This window comes from Hyperolius riggenbachi, chromosome 6 (genome assembly GCF_040937935.1).
Source record: "Hyperolius riggenbachi isolate aHypRig1 chromosome 6, aHypRig1.pri, whole genome shotgun sequence".
In the NCBI taxonomy this organism is placed as follows: domain Eukaryota; kingdom Metazoa; phylum Chordata; class Amphibia; order Anura; family Hyperoliidae; genus Hyperolius; species Hyperolius riggenbachi.
Genome location: NC_090651.1, coordinates 144,833,031 through 144,852,402, shown reverse-complemented (window position 1 = coordinate 144,852,402; position 19,372 = coordinate 144,833,031).

Sequence of the window (19,372 nt, the reverse complement as noted above, 5' to 3'; positions counted from 1 at the left end):
GGCTTTGCTATAATGACTCCTGAGCAGAGCCACAAGGGGCAGGCTTGGACTTGAAAAGACAGCACAGAAGACAGACTAAGCTATAAAGATTCCAGAACAAAGTCAGACTGAATGCTCAGTCGGGATTTTATCAAGGCTGATAAGAAGCAATCTGAACAGTAAATAATGAAACAGAGAGCAGGTGATGTTTTCTCTAATGTTCCCACTGATATATATGGTAAAATACATGAGGGTGCTTCGTCTCTGGTTCCCTTTAAGCACTAATCATACACTATATTTATCCATAGGTTAGCGACTTACTGTAAAAGTTATTGTCCTATCAGTAACAGGAACCCAGAGTGCAGGTGCCCATGACTGATGCCTCGTTATCTGTACGTTGCAAGCAATATCAGCAATAGCCCCTTTGTCTCACGTATCACAAATGAGTGCCAAGACGATGAAACACAATATGCTGAATGAACAGACTATAGAAGTATATACCACTCCTTTTTGCGCAACAAAAGTAGGGGATGGGCAAGTTGGCGTGTAAACTATTAATCAGATTATTCAACAAAATCCCTCTAGTGTGAAAATAACAGACACATGGGTGGTTTAATAATACTTGAGCGAAGATGGCAATAAGCTCTGCCTGGTCTGCTATCATATCGTGCTATCAGTAACTAGGATTGGTATAAATTCTAACAGCTCAGCGTGAGAACGAAGGGACCAGTGCTACTCATACAGGTGTCACAGAAACATCATTTAAATGCAATGGTAATGAACTTGCATAGCAATAACAGTCAAAAAGAAGCATATAAAAGGAATCAAAACATATTCCGTGACCCTAAAAAGAGTGAGTTGCAAGCCTAGAACGGCACTCATATAATGCAAGGCATAATGGTAAACTATTCATGCGAATCACATTCTGTAAGCTACGCACTAGTGATACTAAGAGACCTTCAGGCCACTATAGGTAAACATAACATATGCCGATTTCGGGGCAGTCTTAAAGGCTGAGAGCCTGGTTTAGATGCAAAGTCTATTGCATAGAAAAATAGCTAGTTGGGTAGGAAGAACCATTCCATCAGTAAATAGTTCTGCAACGGAGTTAGGTAGCATGCTCCTGCAATGAATGATTGTAGATAGCAGAAGTCATAACGACTATTAAATTAGTTAACTCAGAAAGAAGCCTTGGAAGGAATTATACTCATCTGCCCCCAAAGGCAAAGTCAGCTCACATCTTGAAACACCTGCGACGATAGTTGTTGTAGTGCTTTATATCAGCAGCGAGCAGGTTTTTGGCTCTTCTTTGTGTTAGTGATAGAACGATCCAAGGCATTTGAGGCCTGCGAAACCTGGGAGCCTTGAGCTGGAGGCAATGCAGGAGGTAGTTGCCATCCCATCCCAAAATCTGTTGTGTGCTTCATCCATCGTGCAAATGGTGTGCAGTTTCCCTGAGTGTGTGAATTGCAATTGGAAGGGGAACCCCCAGCGATATAAGATGTTTTACTCACGTAAGATCTGGAGATAAGGTTGCAGTTCACACCTTTTTTGCAAGGTGATCTGTGCTAAATCAGCATAGACTTGATACTGAAATTCCGTAAATTGAATCTGTTGCTTGTCTCTGGCAGCTAATAAGAGCTTATCTTTGGTAATAGTGAAACTTTATGATAATGTCTCTTAGCGGGCCGTTAGTAATCTGCTTCGACAATGCACGGTGCACCTTGTCCATTTCCAGTCTTTCTATAGGAATATTTGGAGTTATCTCCTGGAACATGGCGGTGACCATGCCTGGCAAGTCAGTGATTGTTTTGGGTACACCCCGTAACCTTAGTTTGCAGCGGCAGGCTCTATTCTACGAATTCTCCACCTGTGTTTTAAGGTCCTGTAGTTCAGCTCTGAGAGCGGTAACATCCCCCTCATGGGCCTCAAGCACCGTGATGACGTTGTCCATTCTCTCTTCCAGGCTTCCTGTACGTTGGCACAGTGAGCAAATTTCTTTCAGAAGCTCCGTGCCCTTCTTTTTATTAATATCTGTCACCTCTTGCCTGATAAGTTTTCAGATTTTATCTAGCTGTAGATCGGCAGAAGAGGGAGATTTCTGTCTGGAGGAGGCTTCAGAGATCAACATGTCTTGGCTGTTGTCTGATGCCGAGCCGTCTAAATCTATATCATCACGATCAAGGAGCTTGGATGCCATCTTGGGACCGCCACGCGGTTGAGCCTCTTCCGAGATTCCTTTAGTCTTATTCCTTTTCTTTGAGGTCATACTTGCCCCCAGATGCTCTAGAGACATTCCCAGCCTGGGTATTTGTGGAATTGCCACTCTCACTGCAATAGAAGTGCTGTTCTGCTATTATTTGCTCCCCGTGTCAGCGCAGCATCAGGATCAGGCGGCCATCCTGTATGCCGCGCGCATGCACTCCAGGATTTTGGATTTCATCCTTCTACCTTTAATCTGTCTGGCCAAAAAAGCCGAAGCCCTGTTACTTTGAGCATAGAATATTATTTTTGTTTTAGTCTTTTGTGTTTCAAAATGAGCCCCTGGTTCAGCAGATAACTTCTTTCTACAATTATTACTTGTTTTTCTTCTTTAGAATCTGAGTTATGAGCCTGCTCAAGTTCTTTAATGCTAGAGAGCAGATGAGGTATCCATTGTCCATCTTTTCTTTTTTCTTTTTAGAGGCCATACCTATACAGAACCCCCTTATATATGCCTTATGTCTATTCCACACTGAAAAAGAGGAAGCTTCATTTGTGTTGTTGGGAAGTAAAAAAAATATTTCTGCTCCTGGGACAATTGTATTGCAGAGTCTTTTCAGTTTAAGAAATAAATAGGTAACCACCATTGTTTTGTTTTGTTTTAGTTTGGTTAGAATCATTTAGTACAATAATTACATGATTGGACCATGTTATACTACCAATTTTGGCTTCCTGTAGTAGGAAGCTGTCAGTCAGAATCAGGTCTGTATGGGAGTATGTGGAATGCACATTTGTAAAGTAGGTGTAGTCTCTTTTATCGTTATGCAAACAGCTCCAATAGTCAAATAATCCCTTTGCTCAAAGCAGTTTTTGAAGATTTTTGGAGCTCAACCGTTTAGTGTTAGTAGTACCCATTATGTGATCACTAGTAGCATTAAAGTCCCTATAAGTATAAACCTGCATTTCTGTAATTTTTTTGCTAAGCTGAAGAACCCTTTGCTGAAAGGGAATCTGGTTCTCATTAGGGACATACAGATTGAAAAATGTATACATTTTCTGGTTGAAGTCAGTTACCAGTCTTATTAATCAATCCTGTGGGTCAATGTGGTTCTGTAGTTGCTTAAACACTATTTTACTGGAAACAGCGATTACAACACCCTTGTTTTTGGCCATTGTAGAAGCCAGTAAGACCATTGGAGTACATGGGATGACAGCATTTTGTAGTTTTGAGGGTATAAAAGTGTTTTTTCTGTGCACAGATTACATTTGCCTTCTCTACTAAGGCCTTCTTCCATAGTTTGGGTCTCTTGTACGGGGAGTTTAACCCTTTAGCATTAATAGAAAGTGTTTTCATAAATTGTCATAAGAAGGAATGCTAATCATAACATTAGAACATCCGGATATTGATATGAGGGAAGGTGTACTTATCTTTGCTCCTTAACCCATAAGGCTATACCAACAACAACAACAATGAAGCATTTGTAAAGCACTTTTCTCCCGTAGGACCCAAAGCGCATAAGCGCTGGAGAAAATGTTATATGATCATAAATGCCAGATGGAACAGGTGGCTTTTCAGTTTTGATTTAAATGTGTCCAGGGTGGGAGCTGTCTTGATTACGTTTGGCAAGGCATTCCACAGGGAAGGGGCAGCATGACAGAAAGCTCTGTCTCCAAAGGTTTTTAGTTGAACTCTAGGGGGGGTCAAGTTATTGGATCCTTTTGATCTGAGGTTGTGGTAGCTGTTACGTGTTATAATTTAAGTAGGCCTCAGTTATTAGGCCTGAGTTTTATGTAAAAGGCTTGTCTGCAGAGTATGCCTTTAAAATAAATAGAGTTTCTTGTGATGCAGGCAGAAGCATCTCGGTGTCTGCGTGTAGCAGATGATGCATGCAGATACTGAGAACATGTTCCTGAAAGAAGGCCACAGGCCTGCACTGACCTCAACATGTACACCACAAGAACAGTAAACATAGGCCATGTTTTCTAAATACCAAATTCCTGTAAGTAAGGCAAAAGCCTCATTAAATATTAATCGAGTAGGTGGGTATTATGACACCACGAGGGGGCTCAGCCAATAGTCGGGTCTGGGGGATGGCGAAGATGAGGTCACATTTAACTCTTTCCTAGTCAGTATTAAAGGGGAACTGAAGTAAGAGGTATACGGAGACTGCCATATTTATTTCCTGGCAGCCCTGCTGGTCTATTTCTTTGCAGTAGTATCTGAATTAACCCCAGACATAAGCATGCAGCTAGTCTTGTCAGATCTGACTTTAAAGTCAGAAACACCTGATCTGCTGCATGCTTGTTCAGGGGCTATGGCTAATAGTATTAGAGGCAGAGGATCAGCAGGGCTGCCAGGCAACTGGTATTGCTTAAAAGGAAATAAACATGGCAGCCTCCATATACCTCTCTCTTCAGTTGTCCTTTAAAGAAGCGGACGAGCTGAAAGAGCTCTCTCTGATTCCTGCTCTGCTTCCTACTTCATGCTACCTAGATGCTGACTGGGACCTCTAAGTATTTTCATTCTTCATGTAATCTGATCTAATGTATGCTGTACATAGGTAGTCTGGAGTAACGTAGTCTAGAAAGAAGGTAACTGACTAACAACCAGGAGGGAGGTTAGTCAAGAGCTGTAACGCCAAGGACTTAAACATGGGAATCTTGCTTTGCTAGGATATGATGAACTAGATCTGTATATTTGTGTAGTGAATAAACTCCTTAAATACTGAAGAAGCCTGAGAAAAGTCTATCTCCTGCTTGCTGTGTTGAGAGTCAAGTTATCTCACAGTCTGTGAGACGCAACTGTAAGAAGTTGCTGGTGCCGGATCTAAAGGTAATTTAAAACAGTTTATAACAGTGGTGCCGATAAACCCTTCACTGTCTAGCGAAACAGGCAGACAGGGGCCAGGGCCCGAAGTTTTCAAGGTATTCCACAGCGAAACAAGCGGAGTAGACGCGGACTGGAAAGCTTATCAAGCTGATAAGTGGGGTGTGTGAGCCAGCACACAGGCTGCAATTCGAGGAAATCAGCGGCGAAACTCTTGGACGTTAAACTTTAGCTGCAGGTGCACAGCAGTTAAAAGCCTAAAACAGGATCGCAGGTTGCTGGAACGCTCCGAGGCCGGCTGGCAGCTGCCGCGGGAGATCGATCCACTGAGCCGGGGTCCAGTGTGGGGACAGAGAGATTACGCTCAGGAGTTGCAGAGGTCCAATCGTGTTTCGTGGAGAAGTTGCCAAAGCTGATGAATTGACAGGCGTACAAAGTCCAGGATCAGGCAAGTATAGTTTACGTTGTTATATTGCATTATCTTTATTGTACAAGGAGTTGATAACGTGTTCAGTGTTATGTGCAGCTTCGGTGTAAAGTGTACATAGTACTGGCTTTAATGTTTCTGTATTACATGTTGACAGTTTGTTCCAGCTGTGTTTAGTCTAATTTGTCTAGTGTGTTTTTCCTGGTCTTCATGTGTTGTTTTTTTTCTTTCGTGTTATGCTAGTGGCAGCTGCATGCAGTTTCAGTTTTTTTTTTGTTCTCTCTCTCTCTTTCTCCTGTGTTTTACAGCGAGAGTATGGGAACTGTCCCCCGCAGGAGAGATAAGGGGGGGTGGCATTCTACGAGTAGTGGAGGGGGGAGAGAGGAGACTGGTAGAGAGGAGACTGGTAGAGAGGAAAGCGAGTGAGACAGTCCAAGTTGTAAGCTGTGAGTTTTAGAAGTGTGCAGGGTTTAAAGCATGTGTTAACTGTTGGCAGTATGTGTTTTTTTCTTTTCGGTGAGCTGGGTAGACAGGAATGCACAGCCCACGTCTCTGGGTCGCTTTGAAGATATGAAAAAGTTTATAGCCACAGCTGAGATGGTGGGTGAAGTGCTACTGTACTCTGGCGTTTTTCTCGGTCAGCATGTTTTTTTTCTGTCTGTAGGGGTGTTTGTGAGATGTTCTGCAGGCTGGAGAAAGTCGTACGTCGCTGGGTATTCTTATGTCTGATAACATTTAGGATTACAGCTGGGACGGAGGTTTTGTCTCAGGTTTTTGCAGGTATCCAAGAGTGTTTGTAGCAGAATGCTGCTTCTCTGCAATGTGTATTCATGCAATAAAATGTTTGTTCTGCTTGATTTAGTTTTTTCTCCTAATGTGTATAGGATTAAGAGGTTGCTATGGGAGATTGATAGCAGCCATCTTAGCTGGCAGTCCAGGACTCAAAATGGCGGCATTGGGGAGGGCACGCCCCCAAGAGTCATGGCCCCCACACGTCATGGCAGGGGGGAGGAGGGGCTGGGGGATCCACGTCACGTCAGGCTGTGCTCGCGGCTCCGGGCAGAGCAGATGAAAGGAAGGGAGGGTAGAGATAATGAGACATTCTACTGAGTATCTCGGATCCCGGAATATTTTCCCAGAGCCTGGGTCCAGGGAAAGGAATGCCAGAATATGTGCACCAAGCAGTTGCTGCGAGACTAGCATGGTCACGGATAGGAAGTGTTTCACAGCTAGGGGCAGGGAGACACATACAAGTCAGATATTTCCCAGGGTGCGATTTGCAAGCGCAGTGCAGATCAGGAAAGTATCTGTAGTGAGTGGCTTATGGGATTATTCCTTTAAGTGAGGCATCTTAACGGGTGGTGCAGCATAGGTTCCCAATAGAGTAAAGGGGGGACAGTGCATCAGGGGGTGCCGGAGTTGGAGAAAAGGGAGTTGACCAATCCAGGTATCCGTCGCCGCGGCTGCAGAGCGGTAACGGTTTTTCCGGTTTTTGTTGTGGACAGGGCCAGAGCTTGACTGAGAGGTCAATGCTGGGCTGGGACTGTTAGTGCTTTTTTTCTCGTCCACTGATTGGTCAAATATGTTTTTTCCAGCTCCTATCAAGTGTAGCACAAAGAACAAGAACTGGCAGCAGTTCATGGGGCAATTATAAAGATGAAAGAATTGCCATTTACAGAGTGACAGTGTATCAGTACAGGTTTGCCATACGACTACCTACCAAGTGGGCATTCAGGGATCTGCATACAGGCATTTGACGCTGGAATGCTTAGCCCTGCACCCTGTGTAGTTTAAGTGCAAAGTGCTCCTTCCTACTGGGAGGCAGCAATTTTTTTTTTTTAGTATGGGGATAGTAGCACGGCAAACATTGGTCAGAGGGTACAACACACAGAACTTCTAGCAGAGCTGGTATCGCAATGAGGTTCTAGATAAGTAAATGCGAAAATGAGTAAGAGCATTGCAGGCTCACCTGCAAAGCAACAACAGGTGTGTGGCATCCGTAATCTGTGCATGCGACGGCCGTGTATGTACAGAAAGGGGGGGATGTGGAGAGAGCCTGCAATGTGGTGAGAGCTTCCAAAGGGGAAGTCCGCAGGAGCATATTTTACACAGGTAAGTACTTAAGATAGTACTTAGGTAGGGGAGAGAAGTTTATCTCCTATCTACGAAAAAGAGTAAACAGAGTTCATGAGAACCATAAAGCAATGAGATCAATTACGGTATATATTGATCAATTTAAAGTGTACAGAGTACAAGCCGCAGGGCGAATCCCAAATCATTAATAAGAATTGATTTGTTTGTATTTCGATTTCAGGAGTTTGGCAATATGGACTCGAAACAGCTGCTGTGCTGGCAGCAAAGATGGAGATGTCAGTCGGATAAGCGAAAGGTTCCAGATGCCAATCTGAGGTTGGAGAACAGCGAGATTCCTGAAATTGGAAAGAGACTAAAAAAACGAGATTCCTGAAATTGGAAAGAGACTAAAAACGAGGTTCCTGAGATCGGAAAACGACTAAAAAAACTGACTGAGCAAAGCATAATGCAAATTGCTAATGTTTTTCTTTCCCAAGGAGGTGCTTTTATAATGAAGAGTGCTGATGGTGATCCTAGGCTGCCATTTCGTCCTAGAAGAACGAAGAGAGGACATTCTCATGTATAATAAGGGGTTAATGAGAGCACAAGTGCAAGGTGCAAACAAATTTCATGGCACAATGTGGGTGAAAGGTCTGAAGGGTCAGGTGTGCGGGCAGTGTGAATTGAATGGCAGTGTAAATCTGCTATTGAATGCCAGGCTCCCAGAATCGATGCACCGATCCAAAGTTTTGTTAAAAGGTACATGGCAGTACAATGGGTACATGCAAAAGGTGGAGTGTGTGATTCGGGGGTACCTTGTCTTGGTTATCCAGAGTGAGATGGTTCCAGATTGGAGAGGAACGAGCAGGAGGCGTCAATTCTCCTGCCGGAGAGACGCAGGGGACAACATCACACTCTGGGGTTGCCAACAGAGGGTGTCTCTGAAACAACTATACACACGTAAAGGCTGGAAAGCCGAGGGGTGGTGGTTCTCGAAACAAGAAGTAAAAATCGAGATCAAGCCACATTTCCAGGTGACAAAGAGGGTGGGGAGAGCGATCCCGGGGGAGGGAGAGCCAACACAGGGAACCCCATTCTCACTACACGGGTCACAACAGGGGACGATATTACACAGTCCATATGCAGCCATTTATCCTCATGCTAGTTGGATAAGTGAAGAGGTACTCTTAATTGAAAGATTGCAGAGAGTACAGCCTTCCCGACCTCAGGTACATATTGTGCCTCAGGACAAAAGGGGGGAAGAGGTCCGATCAGGACAGTTGGGGACATATTTTGTCAGGGAGAGGCTAAAAGATCCTGTACAACGGAGATTGGACAAGGGGAGGTATATCGATTTTTCTGGAGAAGGATCTTTTGCATGGAAGCTTCGAGACGTTTGGGTGAACAAATGGAAATGGTGCAACATTTCTTTAGGCACCGCCACTTCCTTAGTTCCCACCTCAACACATGTCTTACACCATGACCTGAGAGGTCAACCTTTTTTGGTGCTAGACGGAGAGGTGAAACAAGTAGATTTTTCCTCATGTGGGCAATTCTCACAGAGGTACCTGTGTTTGCCGGGGCAAGTCAAATTTTGTGAAGAAGCCTGCTGGCTCAATAACACAGAATGCGAGGCTACCATTCAAAAGATCCACCCTGAAGCCAAACCGATAGTTCCGGTGGCTGAAGGAAAGGTTTGTTTTTTTAACATAAGGTCAAAGGACACATTCAAGGTACATTTTCATAATTGTTCCGATAAGGTGGATTTTTCAAGGGGAACATATTGTGTGAGCGGAGATCCCATATGGATCGAGTCATCCAAGTTTGATGACGTTATTTCTCAAATTGTTAAGAGAACTCTAAAGTTCAAAGTTTCACGTGAAGTTCCCATCCTGAAAGAGAACACGACATGGGACAAAGGGGAACAGGGTTTGATCCAAGACGACCACACTTTGTTACAACGATTAAACAGACAGTACACTAAGTTAGAGGTAAGATTTCACCATGATCAAGGTGATCTTAACGAGGTAGAACACAAAAATAAGCATATGAGTTCCAGTCTGGCCTGGTGGAAAAGGTTTCCGGCGATGTTCGAGGGACACTCGGACTGGGCCTCTGCAGTTCACAAGTTCTTCCTACACCCACTGGTCGTCTGGATGGGGATGACAACTTTAGGCATCATTATCCAGGTGAGGTTGTGTGTTAAATTACGTAAAACAAATTAACACGGTCAAGAGATTGGTGCCTCATAAACAATCTCATGAACCAAAATTTCCAAATTAAGGGATATACAGGGTTACGGGTATAGGATTAGTAGTACCGGTGATGGAGCTGATTGTATAAAGGTGCTCTTTTAGAAGACACCTGGCACTGCTCCGTTGTGTAACAGACAAACGAGTTTCACTTTTCTGTGGTCATGCAAGTTTGTGAGTGATACGCAAGTGACGCAAATGCTGAGCATGTGGTATAGAGGGACTTAGAAGTAGGGCATCCCCAGAGAGCCTGGTTACAGGAAGACCAAGAGGTCTTGCCCTCTCTCCCAGGGATAACCGTCTAGAGCAGAGAAGTTGTGTGAGCACGAACATCGAAAAGTGAAACATAAAGAAACCAGGTACTGTTGGGTTCAGAAGTTGGGATCTGCGGATCAAGCCATTTTAGGGGGGATTGTTATAATTTAAGTAGGCCTCAGTTATTAGGCCTGAGTTTTATGTAAAAGGCTTGTCTGCAGAGGATGCCTTTAAAATAAATAGAGTTTCTTGTGATGCAGGAAGAAGCATCTCGGTGTTTGCGTGTAGCAGATGATGCACGCAGATACCGAGAACATGTTCCTGAAAGAAGGCCACAGGCCTACACTGACCTCAACATGTACACCACAAGAACAGTAAACATAGGCCATGTTTTTTAAATACCAAATTCCTGTAAGTAAGGCAAAAGCCTCATTAAATATTAATCGAGTAGGTGGGTATTATGACACCACGACGGGGCTCAGCCAATAGTCGGGTCTGGGGGATGGCGAAGATGAGGTCACATTTAACTCTTTCCTAGTCGGTATTAAAGAAGTGGACGAGCTGAAAGAGCTCTCTCTGATTCCTGCTCTGCTTCCTACTTTATGCTACCTAGATGCTGACTGGGACCTCTAAGTATTTTCATTCTTCATGTAATCTGATCTAATGTATGCTGTACATAGGTAGTCTGAAGTAACTTAGTCTAGAAAGAAGGTAACTGACTAACAACCAGGAGGGAGGTTAGTCAAGAGCTGTAACGCCAAGGACTTAAACATGGGAATCTTGCTTTGCTAGGATATGATGAACTATATCTGTATATTTGTGTAGTGAATAAACTCCTTAAATACTGAAGAAGCCTGAGAAAAGTCTATCTCCTGCTTGCTGTGTTGAGAGTCAAGTTATCTCACAGTCTGTGAGACGCAACTGTAAGAAGTTGCTGGTGCCGGATCTAAAGGTGATTTAAAACAGTTTATAACATTACGCAGTTGCAACAAAGCATTCAGGTATCCAGGGACTAGGTCGTGTAGGGATGTGAATGTTAGCATTCCAATCTTGAAAAGGATTCTCCATTTTATAGGTACCAAGTGAGCATATATTTAGTGTCTTTGCAGTATCATGAATAACCCAAAGATAAGAACATTTAACAATAAGAAAACATATAAACATAACTCCAACAAAGGAGAAACCAGCCACAGAAAGGCTTACTCAGTGACAAGTAGAGATGGCACGAACCTCTGATTTTAGGTTCGCGGCCCTCCTGCAAAAGTTCGGTTCACGCAAACTTTCGCGAACCACAATAGACTTAAAAGGGGAGGCGAACTTTGAAAACTAGAAAAATGTATGCTGGCCACAAAAGTGATGGAAATGATGTTTCAAGGGGTCTAACACCTGGAGGGGGCATGGCGGAGTGGGATACACACCAAAAGGCCCGGTGAAAAATCTGGATTGGACGCAAAGCAGCGTTTTAATGGCAGAAATCACATTGAATGCTAAATTGCAGGCCTAAAGTGCTTTAAAACATCTTGCTTGTGTATACATGGATCAGGGAGTGTAATTAGAGTACTGCTTTACACTGACACACCAAACTCACTGTGTAACACACCGCAAACAGCTGTTTGCGTAGTGACGGCCATGCTGGACTGGTGCGCAGCACCATGGCAAGATTTCTCTTCCTCACTCAGTGATGTCAGGTAATGTCTGACTGCCTTATCAACTTTCAATGGTTCTTTCTCTACCATTGTTAAAGCTTACATCTATATTTTAAAATACTTGTTCTGCTTGCTGTTCAGTACCTGCATCGAGAATCCTTTATAGAGGCAAGTCTGCCATTGTGAGTTCGAGGGACAGAACATCCCCATCTCCCCAGATTGTGTCCTCCCACTGAAATTGTAGAGGTACTGGGTGACGGCTTTCTCCTGGCGAGAGAACATGACCAGGATCGAATTCCAGTGAGTCGGGCTATCACATATCAATCGTCTCACCGGCAAGTTGTTTCTCCGCTGAATGTCCTCAAAGCGTGCCATGGCCGTGTAAGACCGCCTGAAATGCTTACACAACTTCCTGGCCTGCTTCAGGACGTCCTCTAAGCCTGGGTACTTTGACACAAATCTTTGAATGACTAGATTCAGCACATGCGCCATGCAGGATACATGTGACAGCTTTCCCAAATTCAAAGCGGAAAGGAGATTGCTGCCGTTGTCACACACCACGTTGCCGATCTCCAGCTGGTGCGGGGTCAGCCACTGATCCACTTGTTTGTTAAGAGCAGCCAGGAGAGCTGGTCCAGTGTGACTCTCCGCTTTGAGGCAAGACATGTCTAAGATGGCGAGACACCGTCGTACCTGGCATGCAGCATAGGCCCTGGGGAGCTGGGTCTGTGTAGCTGGAGAGGAGATCACAGCACCAGTAGAGTTGAACTGCCACTCAGCCAAGGAGGAGGAGGAGGACAACCGCGAAGAGTATGTAGCAGGAGGAGAGGAGCTGGCAGGAAGCCTGCCTGCACACCGTGGAGGTGTCACAACAAGTTGATCCGCTGCACAGCCACATACTCCCTGCTTGTCATCGGTCACCAGGTTGACCCAATGGGCTGTGTAAGTAATGTAGCGCCCCTGACCATGCTTGGCAGACCAGGCATCCATGGTCAGGTGGACCCTTGACCCCACGCTGTGTGCCAGAGATGACACCACTTGCCTCTCAACTTCATGGTACACTATGGGTATCACCTTTTTAGAGAAATAATTGCGGCCTGGTATCTTCCACTGTGATGTCCTAATGGTCACAAATTTACGGAAGGCCTCAGAGTCCACCAGCTTGTATGGTAACAGCCGGCGAGCTAACAGCTCCGCCACGCCAGCTGTCAGACGCCGGGCAAGGGGGTGACTGGCAGAAATTTGCTTCTTCCGCTCAAAGATTTCCTTCACGGACATCTGGCTACTGTACATGAAGGAGGAAGAGGAGAAGGAAGGTGGCTTTTCTTTTGTGTGCTGCTTTTGCTCAGGTGCTCTTCCCATTGCAGTTTGTGCCTTTTCTCCATGTGCCTTCATAAGGCACTTGTCTCTACGTGAGTGTTGGCCTTTCCACGGCTCAATTTTTGGAGGCAGAGACAACAGATGGCATTCCTCTGAGGCAGACACATTAAAAAAATTCCAACCCGCTGAGCCCCCCCCTGGGGTGATGGCACTATGGTGGCATGAGCAGCTCTCAAAAGAGCTGTTGTGGCCTCGGGGTTCTATTTTAGCAATAAGAATCAGCAAGGAGCGAACTAAGAAGCCTACAAGAGCCTAGCTAATCTTTCCCTATGAGAGAGTCTGCAGCAGCTGCCCTTTCTCTATTTACTGCAGGCACATGAGTGAGTATAATGGCTGGCGGTGCCTGCCTTTTATAAGGGGGGGGAATGTGGTTCCAGGAGGCTTATTGGCTACAATGTGCCTGCTGACTGTGATGTAGAGGGTCAACGTTGACCCTAATGGTGCACTATGGGGGCGAACCCAACTTCTGGAAAACTTTGCGTTACATGGCGAATGCGAACCACCGGAAGTTCGCCGGGAACAGTTCAGGACATCTCTAGTGACAAGATAGCTTTTAGGTGGGGGTGGAAAACAATAAAACAAGCAATGAATCCTACAGTGCATAGAACTATGACCATATTTGAAAGCACAAATAAAAAAGCATTTTAATACCAAATGCACCTGTATTGCACATACAGTATTTTTTATTCTCCATTTCTGTAAGGAGAGGAGGACATAAAATTGTTTTGTGAGGTTTTTGACCCTGAGGTCTGGTTGACAGTCTTCCTATCTGGGTCACAATGAGCAGGGAATGATTTGTTGGAATGTCTGGGCTGGAACTTGTCCCATGAGAAGAGTATCCCCATTTTTTAAGGGAAGTGTATACACATCAGCTGGTTTATGTGCCACCAGTACCTGGCCCTGGTGAAAGATAATTACATTTTTTTTGAGGGGGGACCCCATCTGTGCACAAGCCCTGCTGCTCTGAGGCGCTCAGAGGCACCTTATTTGTGGCTACAAGCACTATTAGGCACTGCTATTTGGCCTGAGTAAGTGGGTATGCACCCGCAAAACACGTTGCCAGTGCAATAAAATTCTGTTAATACGTGAATTTGTCTTCATTGAGGTAAGCCACCTCACTTTTTTCATTGTATTTGTTTTAAATGCGTTTTATCTTCTCTGGGCGCCTCTTTCCCCTTTATCCTGCTGCTCTGAGATTCCTTGTTGCACAAATAAATCTGTAGCAGAGCATTGCCACTGTGGCGGATATGTTCATGAAGAACTTAATGTGCTTGAATTCTTTTGGCAGAGTAGGTTGTCTCCTAATTTGAGACATTAATTTGTCCTTAATATGGAAGAAATTGATCCTGGCTAAAACCTCCCTCAGGACAATCTCTCCTGATCAACCGACTTTGCTTTTATCCATTATTCTTCCTCTTCAAGGTTGTTATGTGTATCAACCAACCCGTGAGCTGGTGCATATCACCCACGTTGTTTTCAATGTGAACTGTGCAGTCACCAAGCTTATCTATAGCTTTTTGAAGTTCCTTGGTTGTCTTGGATTTAGCAATGTTTTTCTGAATTGTAGTTTTGAGAGACAAGAGCATATTTTTGAGCATAGTGTCAGTGATCATATTTTCAGTGGTAGAAAACAAGATCAAAATGTTCTCTCTTTCATTGTCAGGGTCCTTGGTGTCTCAGAGGCTGCTGCCATTTATTTGCTTAGAGGGAGAGTTACTAGCAGATTGGGATGCTGATCTCTTTCCCCGTACCCACAGCATGCTCATTCTATGACTGTTAAGCTGATGCTGCTGCTCTGGAGTTCCAGGACTTGTCTTCCACGAGGTATTTCCATGTGACATCTGTCTCCTCTTGAGAGCAGGCTGTGTCACTACCTTGCCAAGTTCTCTCCTGCCTCTTTTCTGGACCAAAGAAGTCTGTCAGTTTGTGCAGCGATTTGGGCTTACTTTTGCCAGTCATCTTGCTCTGTGATGTGTTTACCCCCTCTCCGCACTATTTCCACTCTGATCGGTGCACCTGGTAAGCCAGTATATGCAGATTTCAGAGCATGTACCCGGAAGCTACTCGCTCAAGTTATGTGGCCATTCCCTTCAGCAGCCAAGCCATGCCCCATCTTTATACACATTTAAAGCTGAAATTTTTCTTCTTCTTCTGCAACTTCAGCTAGTTGTCATGTATGTTCAGTAACATCAGTTTGTGTTTATAAATATCATGTTCTATTGGTGCTGTTTATGATCATAGACTGTGTCTAATGTTTTTAAATAGTTTGAGGGTATTACTGTCACGCAAACCTCTAAGAACAGTCACATCACTTATACAGCTCACACAAGGAACATGTATTCTGATGATTATGTGATCCTAATGTTGATAATTAGGCTTCTTAAGGGGACGCCAAGCACCTGTCATGGGTAAACCTTTAAGCCAGACGACTTCCAACAAAGTCATGCTATGATCCCTCTATAGGAGCCTCTTGCAATGGCCATGCGTGTCCCTTTCTCTTCCTGCTTGATTCAGTGATGCACTTCTTTAACAGAGAAGACAAGGGTGACCTGGAAGTTTTAACATAGCCAAGATGGCAGCTGCGAAAACTATTTGGCGTAGAAGGGTGATTCAGGTATCAAATGAAAGAGGAGAGCACAAGCTACAGAAAGGTATGCATCTTTAAGTACTTTGCAGTACTGGTCGGAGTCTCTAGGCATACCCATGAGAGATTCTCTGAGTCCTTTTAAGATCTTTAAAGGAGGGAACAGGGTTATCACACTCTGCTTTGGATTGTGAAAATGTAGCCTTTACTTTGTTGGTAATTTCATTACTATGGAGCTAGACCTTTATAACTAAAAATCGATTGTTGCAGAATTACAAAAACAAATGTATGCTTCTTTTTTTGGCCACATGGTTGAAAATAAGAGTGGTAGCAAGCATGTAAAATGCATAGTGACACAAAGAAGACTACAATAATGGACATAAAGCAAGCTAATTAACCAGACTTTAAATATGTCTCTTCTATTTGCCCTAATATCATAACTAGTGCCTACCATGCAAACAGATGAAAGTAGTTGAAGAGTTGCAAAGAAGTTGGGATGATGGAAAACTTGACTGATGCATATATATATATATATATATATATATATATATATATATATATATATATATATATATATATATATATATATTTATATATATATATATATACACGTAACCAAGAGCCCCTGTCACTGCTTTACTGTTGTGTGCTGCAGCCCCTCTGTATTTATATATTTCTTATGGAGACTGGGAGATATTTCTTATGGAGATTGGTTTGTGCTGCTCATCCCTTGGTATTTATTTATAATTTTCCCCTGTGAGCGTGCATAATCACGCATATCTCTAGCACAGTTAAGCATATAAATGAGCGGAGCTCATAGTTCAGTCAGTAGCTAGTAGAAGATGAGGTGTTTTTAATTTCCTTTCTTCCATTTAGTTGACCATTGGGCTTTTTTGCATAGTTCCCACAAGAACGCTAATAAAAAAAACTAGCATTTTTGCCTGGTTAGAGTAGGACTCACCAGATTGGGGACACTTTGGCGATGTTGGTGAGCTTAAACGCGCTAAAGCATAACCAAGAGCCCCTGTCACTGCTTTTCTGTTGTGTGCTGCAGCCCCTCTGTATTTATATATACAGTGGCTTGCAAAAGTATTCGGCCCCCTTGAAGTTTTCCACATTTTGTCACATTACTGCCACAAACATGAATCAATGTCATTGGAATTTCATGTGAAAGACCGATACAAAGTGTTGTACACGTGAGAAGTGGAACGAAAATCATACATGATTCCAAACATTTTTTACGTATAAATCAATAATTGCAAAGTGGGGTGTGCGTAATTATTCAGCCCCCTGAGTCAACACTTTGTAGAGTAGTTTTGCTGCAATTACAGCTGCCAGTCTTTTAGGGTATGTCTCTACCAGCCTTGCACATCTAGAGACTGAAATCCTTGCCCATTCTTCTTTTCAAAACAGCTCCAGCTCAGTCAGATTAGATGGACAGCGTTTGTGAACAGCAGTTTTCAGATCTTGCCACACATTCTCGATTGGATTTAGATCTGGTATTTGACTGGGCTATTCTAACACATGAATATGTTTTGTTTTAATCCATTCCATTGTTGCCCTGGCTTTATGTTTAGGGCAGGGGCGTAGCAATAGGGGTTGCAGAGGTTGCGACCGCATCGGGGCCCTTGGGCCAGAGGGGCCCCAAAGGGCCCTTCCTTAACTACAGTATTAGCTCTCTATTGGTCCTGTGCTCATAATAATCACTTCTATAGGTACTTTGAATAGTGGTAATCATTAACAAACTGTTCCCCATCCCCTTCTTGCACCTCTGACACTGTAGTTGCCATTGGCAGGTTTTGGTGTGCCGTATCAATTGTTATGTATAGAGAGCTTGGGGGGCCCCATTGTAAAACTTGCATCAGGGCCCACAGCCCCTTAGCTACGCCACTGGTTTAGGGTCATTGTCCTGCTGGAAGGTGAACCTCCGCCCCAGTCTCAAGTCTTTTGCAGACTCCAAGAGGTTTTCTTCCAAGACTGCCCTGTATTTCGCTCCATCCATCTGCCCATCAACTTTGACCAGCTCCCCTGTCCCTGCTGAAGAGAAGCACCCCCAGAGCATGATGCTGCCACCACCATATTTGACAGTGAAGATGGTGCATTCTGAGTGATGTGCAGTGTTAGTTTTCTGCCACACATAGCGTTTTGCTTTTTGGCCAAAAAGTTCCATTTTGGTCTCATCTGACCAGAGCACCTTCTTCCACATGTTTGCTGTGTCCCCACATGGCTTGTGGCAAACTGCAAACGGGACTTCTTATGCTTTTCTGTTAACAATGGCTTTCTTCTTGCCACTCTTCCATAAAGGCCAACTTTGTGCAGTGCATGACTAATAGTTGTCCTATGGACAGATTCCCCCACCTGAGCTGTAGATCTCTGCAGCTCGTCCAGAGTCACCATGGGCCTCTTGACTGCATTTCTGATCAGCGCTCTCCTTGTTCTGCCTGTGAGTTTAGGTGGATGGCCTTGTCTTAGAAGGTTTACAGTTGTGCCATACTCCTTCCATTTCTGAATGATCACTTGAACAGTGCTCCATGGGATGTTCAAGGCTAGTGTTGGGCGAACAGTGTTCGCCACTGTTCGGGTTCTGCAGAACATCACCCTGTTCGGGTGATGTTCGAGTTCGGCCGAACACCTGATGGTGTTCGGCCAAACCGTTCGGCCACATGGCCGAACTAAGAGCACATGGCCGAACGTTCCCCGAACGTTCGGCTAGCGCTGTGATTGGCCGAACGGGTCACGTGGTTCGGACCCGAACGAGCTCTGATTGGCCGAACTGTCACATGGTTCGGGTAAATAAATACCCGAACCACGTCATATCTCCGCCATTTGTCTGTGGGTTTAGCTTTGGGTAGGCAGGCAGGGTAGTTTGCGCTCCAGCCACGCTAGCCAGGGTCCCCCGGTCATTGTGTCACTGCTGGGAATAGTAGTACACCGCTCGCTTAGCCACACTATATAGCATTGTGTTTACTGCCACTGTGTGTACCTCGCTCAGCCACACTATATAGCATTGTGTTTACTGCCACTCTGTGTCTGCTGGGAACAGTAGTACACTGCTCGCTCAGCCACACTATATAGCATTGTGTTTACTGCCACTCTGTGTACACCGCTCACCCAGCACTATATAGCATTGTGTTTACTGCCACTTTGTGTCTGCTGGGAACAGTAGTACACCGCTCGCTCAGCCACACTATATAGCATTGTGTTTACTGCCACTCTGTGTACCTCGCTCAGCCACACTATATAGCATTGTGTTTACTGCCACTCTGTGTCTGCTGGGAACAGTAGTACACTGCTCGCTCAGCCACACTATATAGCATTGTGTTTACTGCCACTCTGTGTACCTCGCTCAGCCACACTATATAGCATTGTGTTTACTGCCACTCTGTGTCTGCTGGGAATAGTAGTACACCGCTCACCCACCACTGTATAGCATTGTGCTCTGTGTCGCTGCTGGGAACAGTAGTACACCGCTCACCCACTACTGTATAGCATTGTGCTCTGTGTCGCTGCTGGGAATAGTAGTACACCGCTCACCCACCACTGTATAGCATTGTGCTCTGTGTCGCTGCTGGGAACAGTAGTACACCGCTCACCCACCACTGTATAGCATTGTGCTCTGTGTCGCTGCTGGGAATAGTAGTACACTGCTCACCCACCACTGTATAGCATTGTGCTCTGTGTCGCTGCTGGGAATAGTAGTACACCGCTCACCCACCACTGTATAGCATTTCTGTACTGCCACTGTAC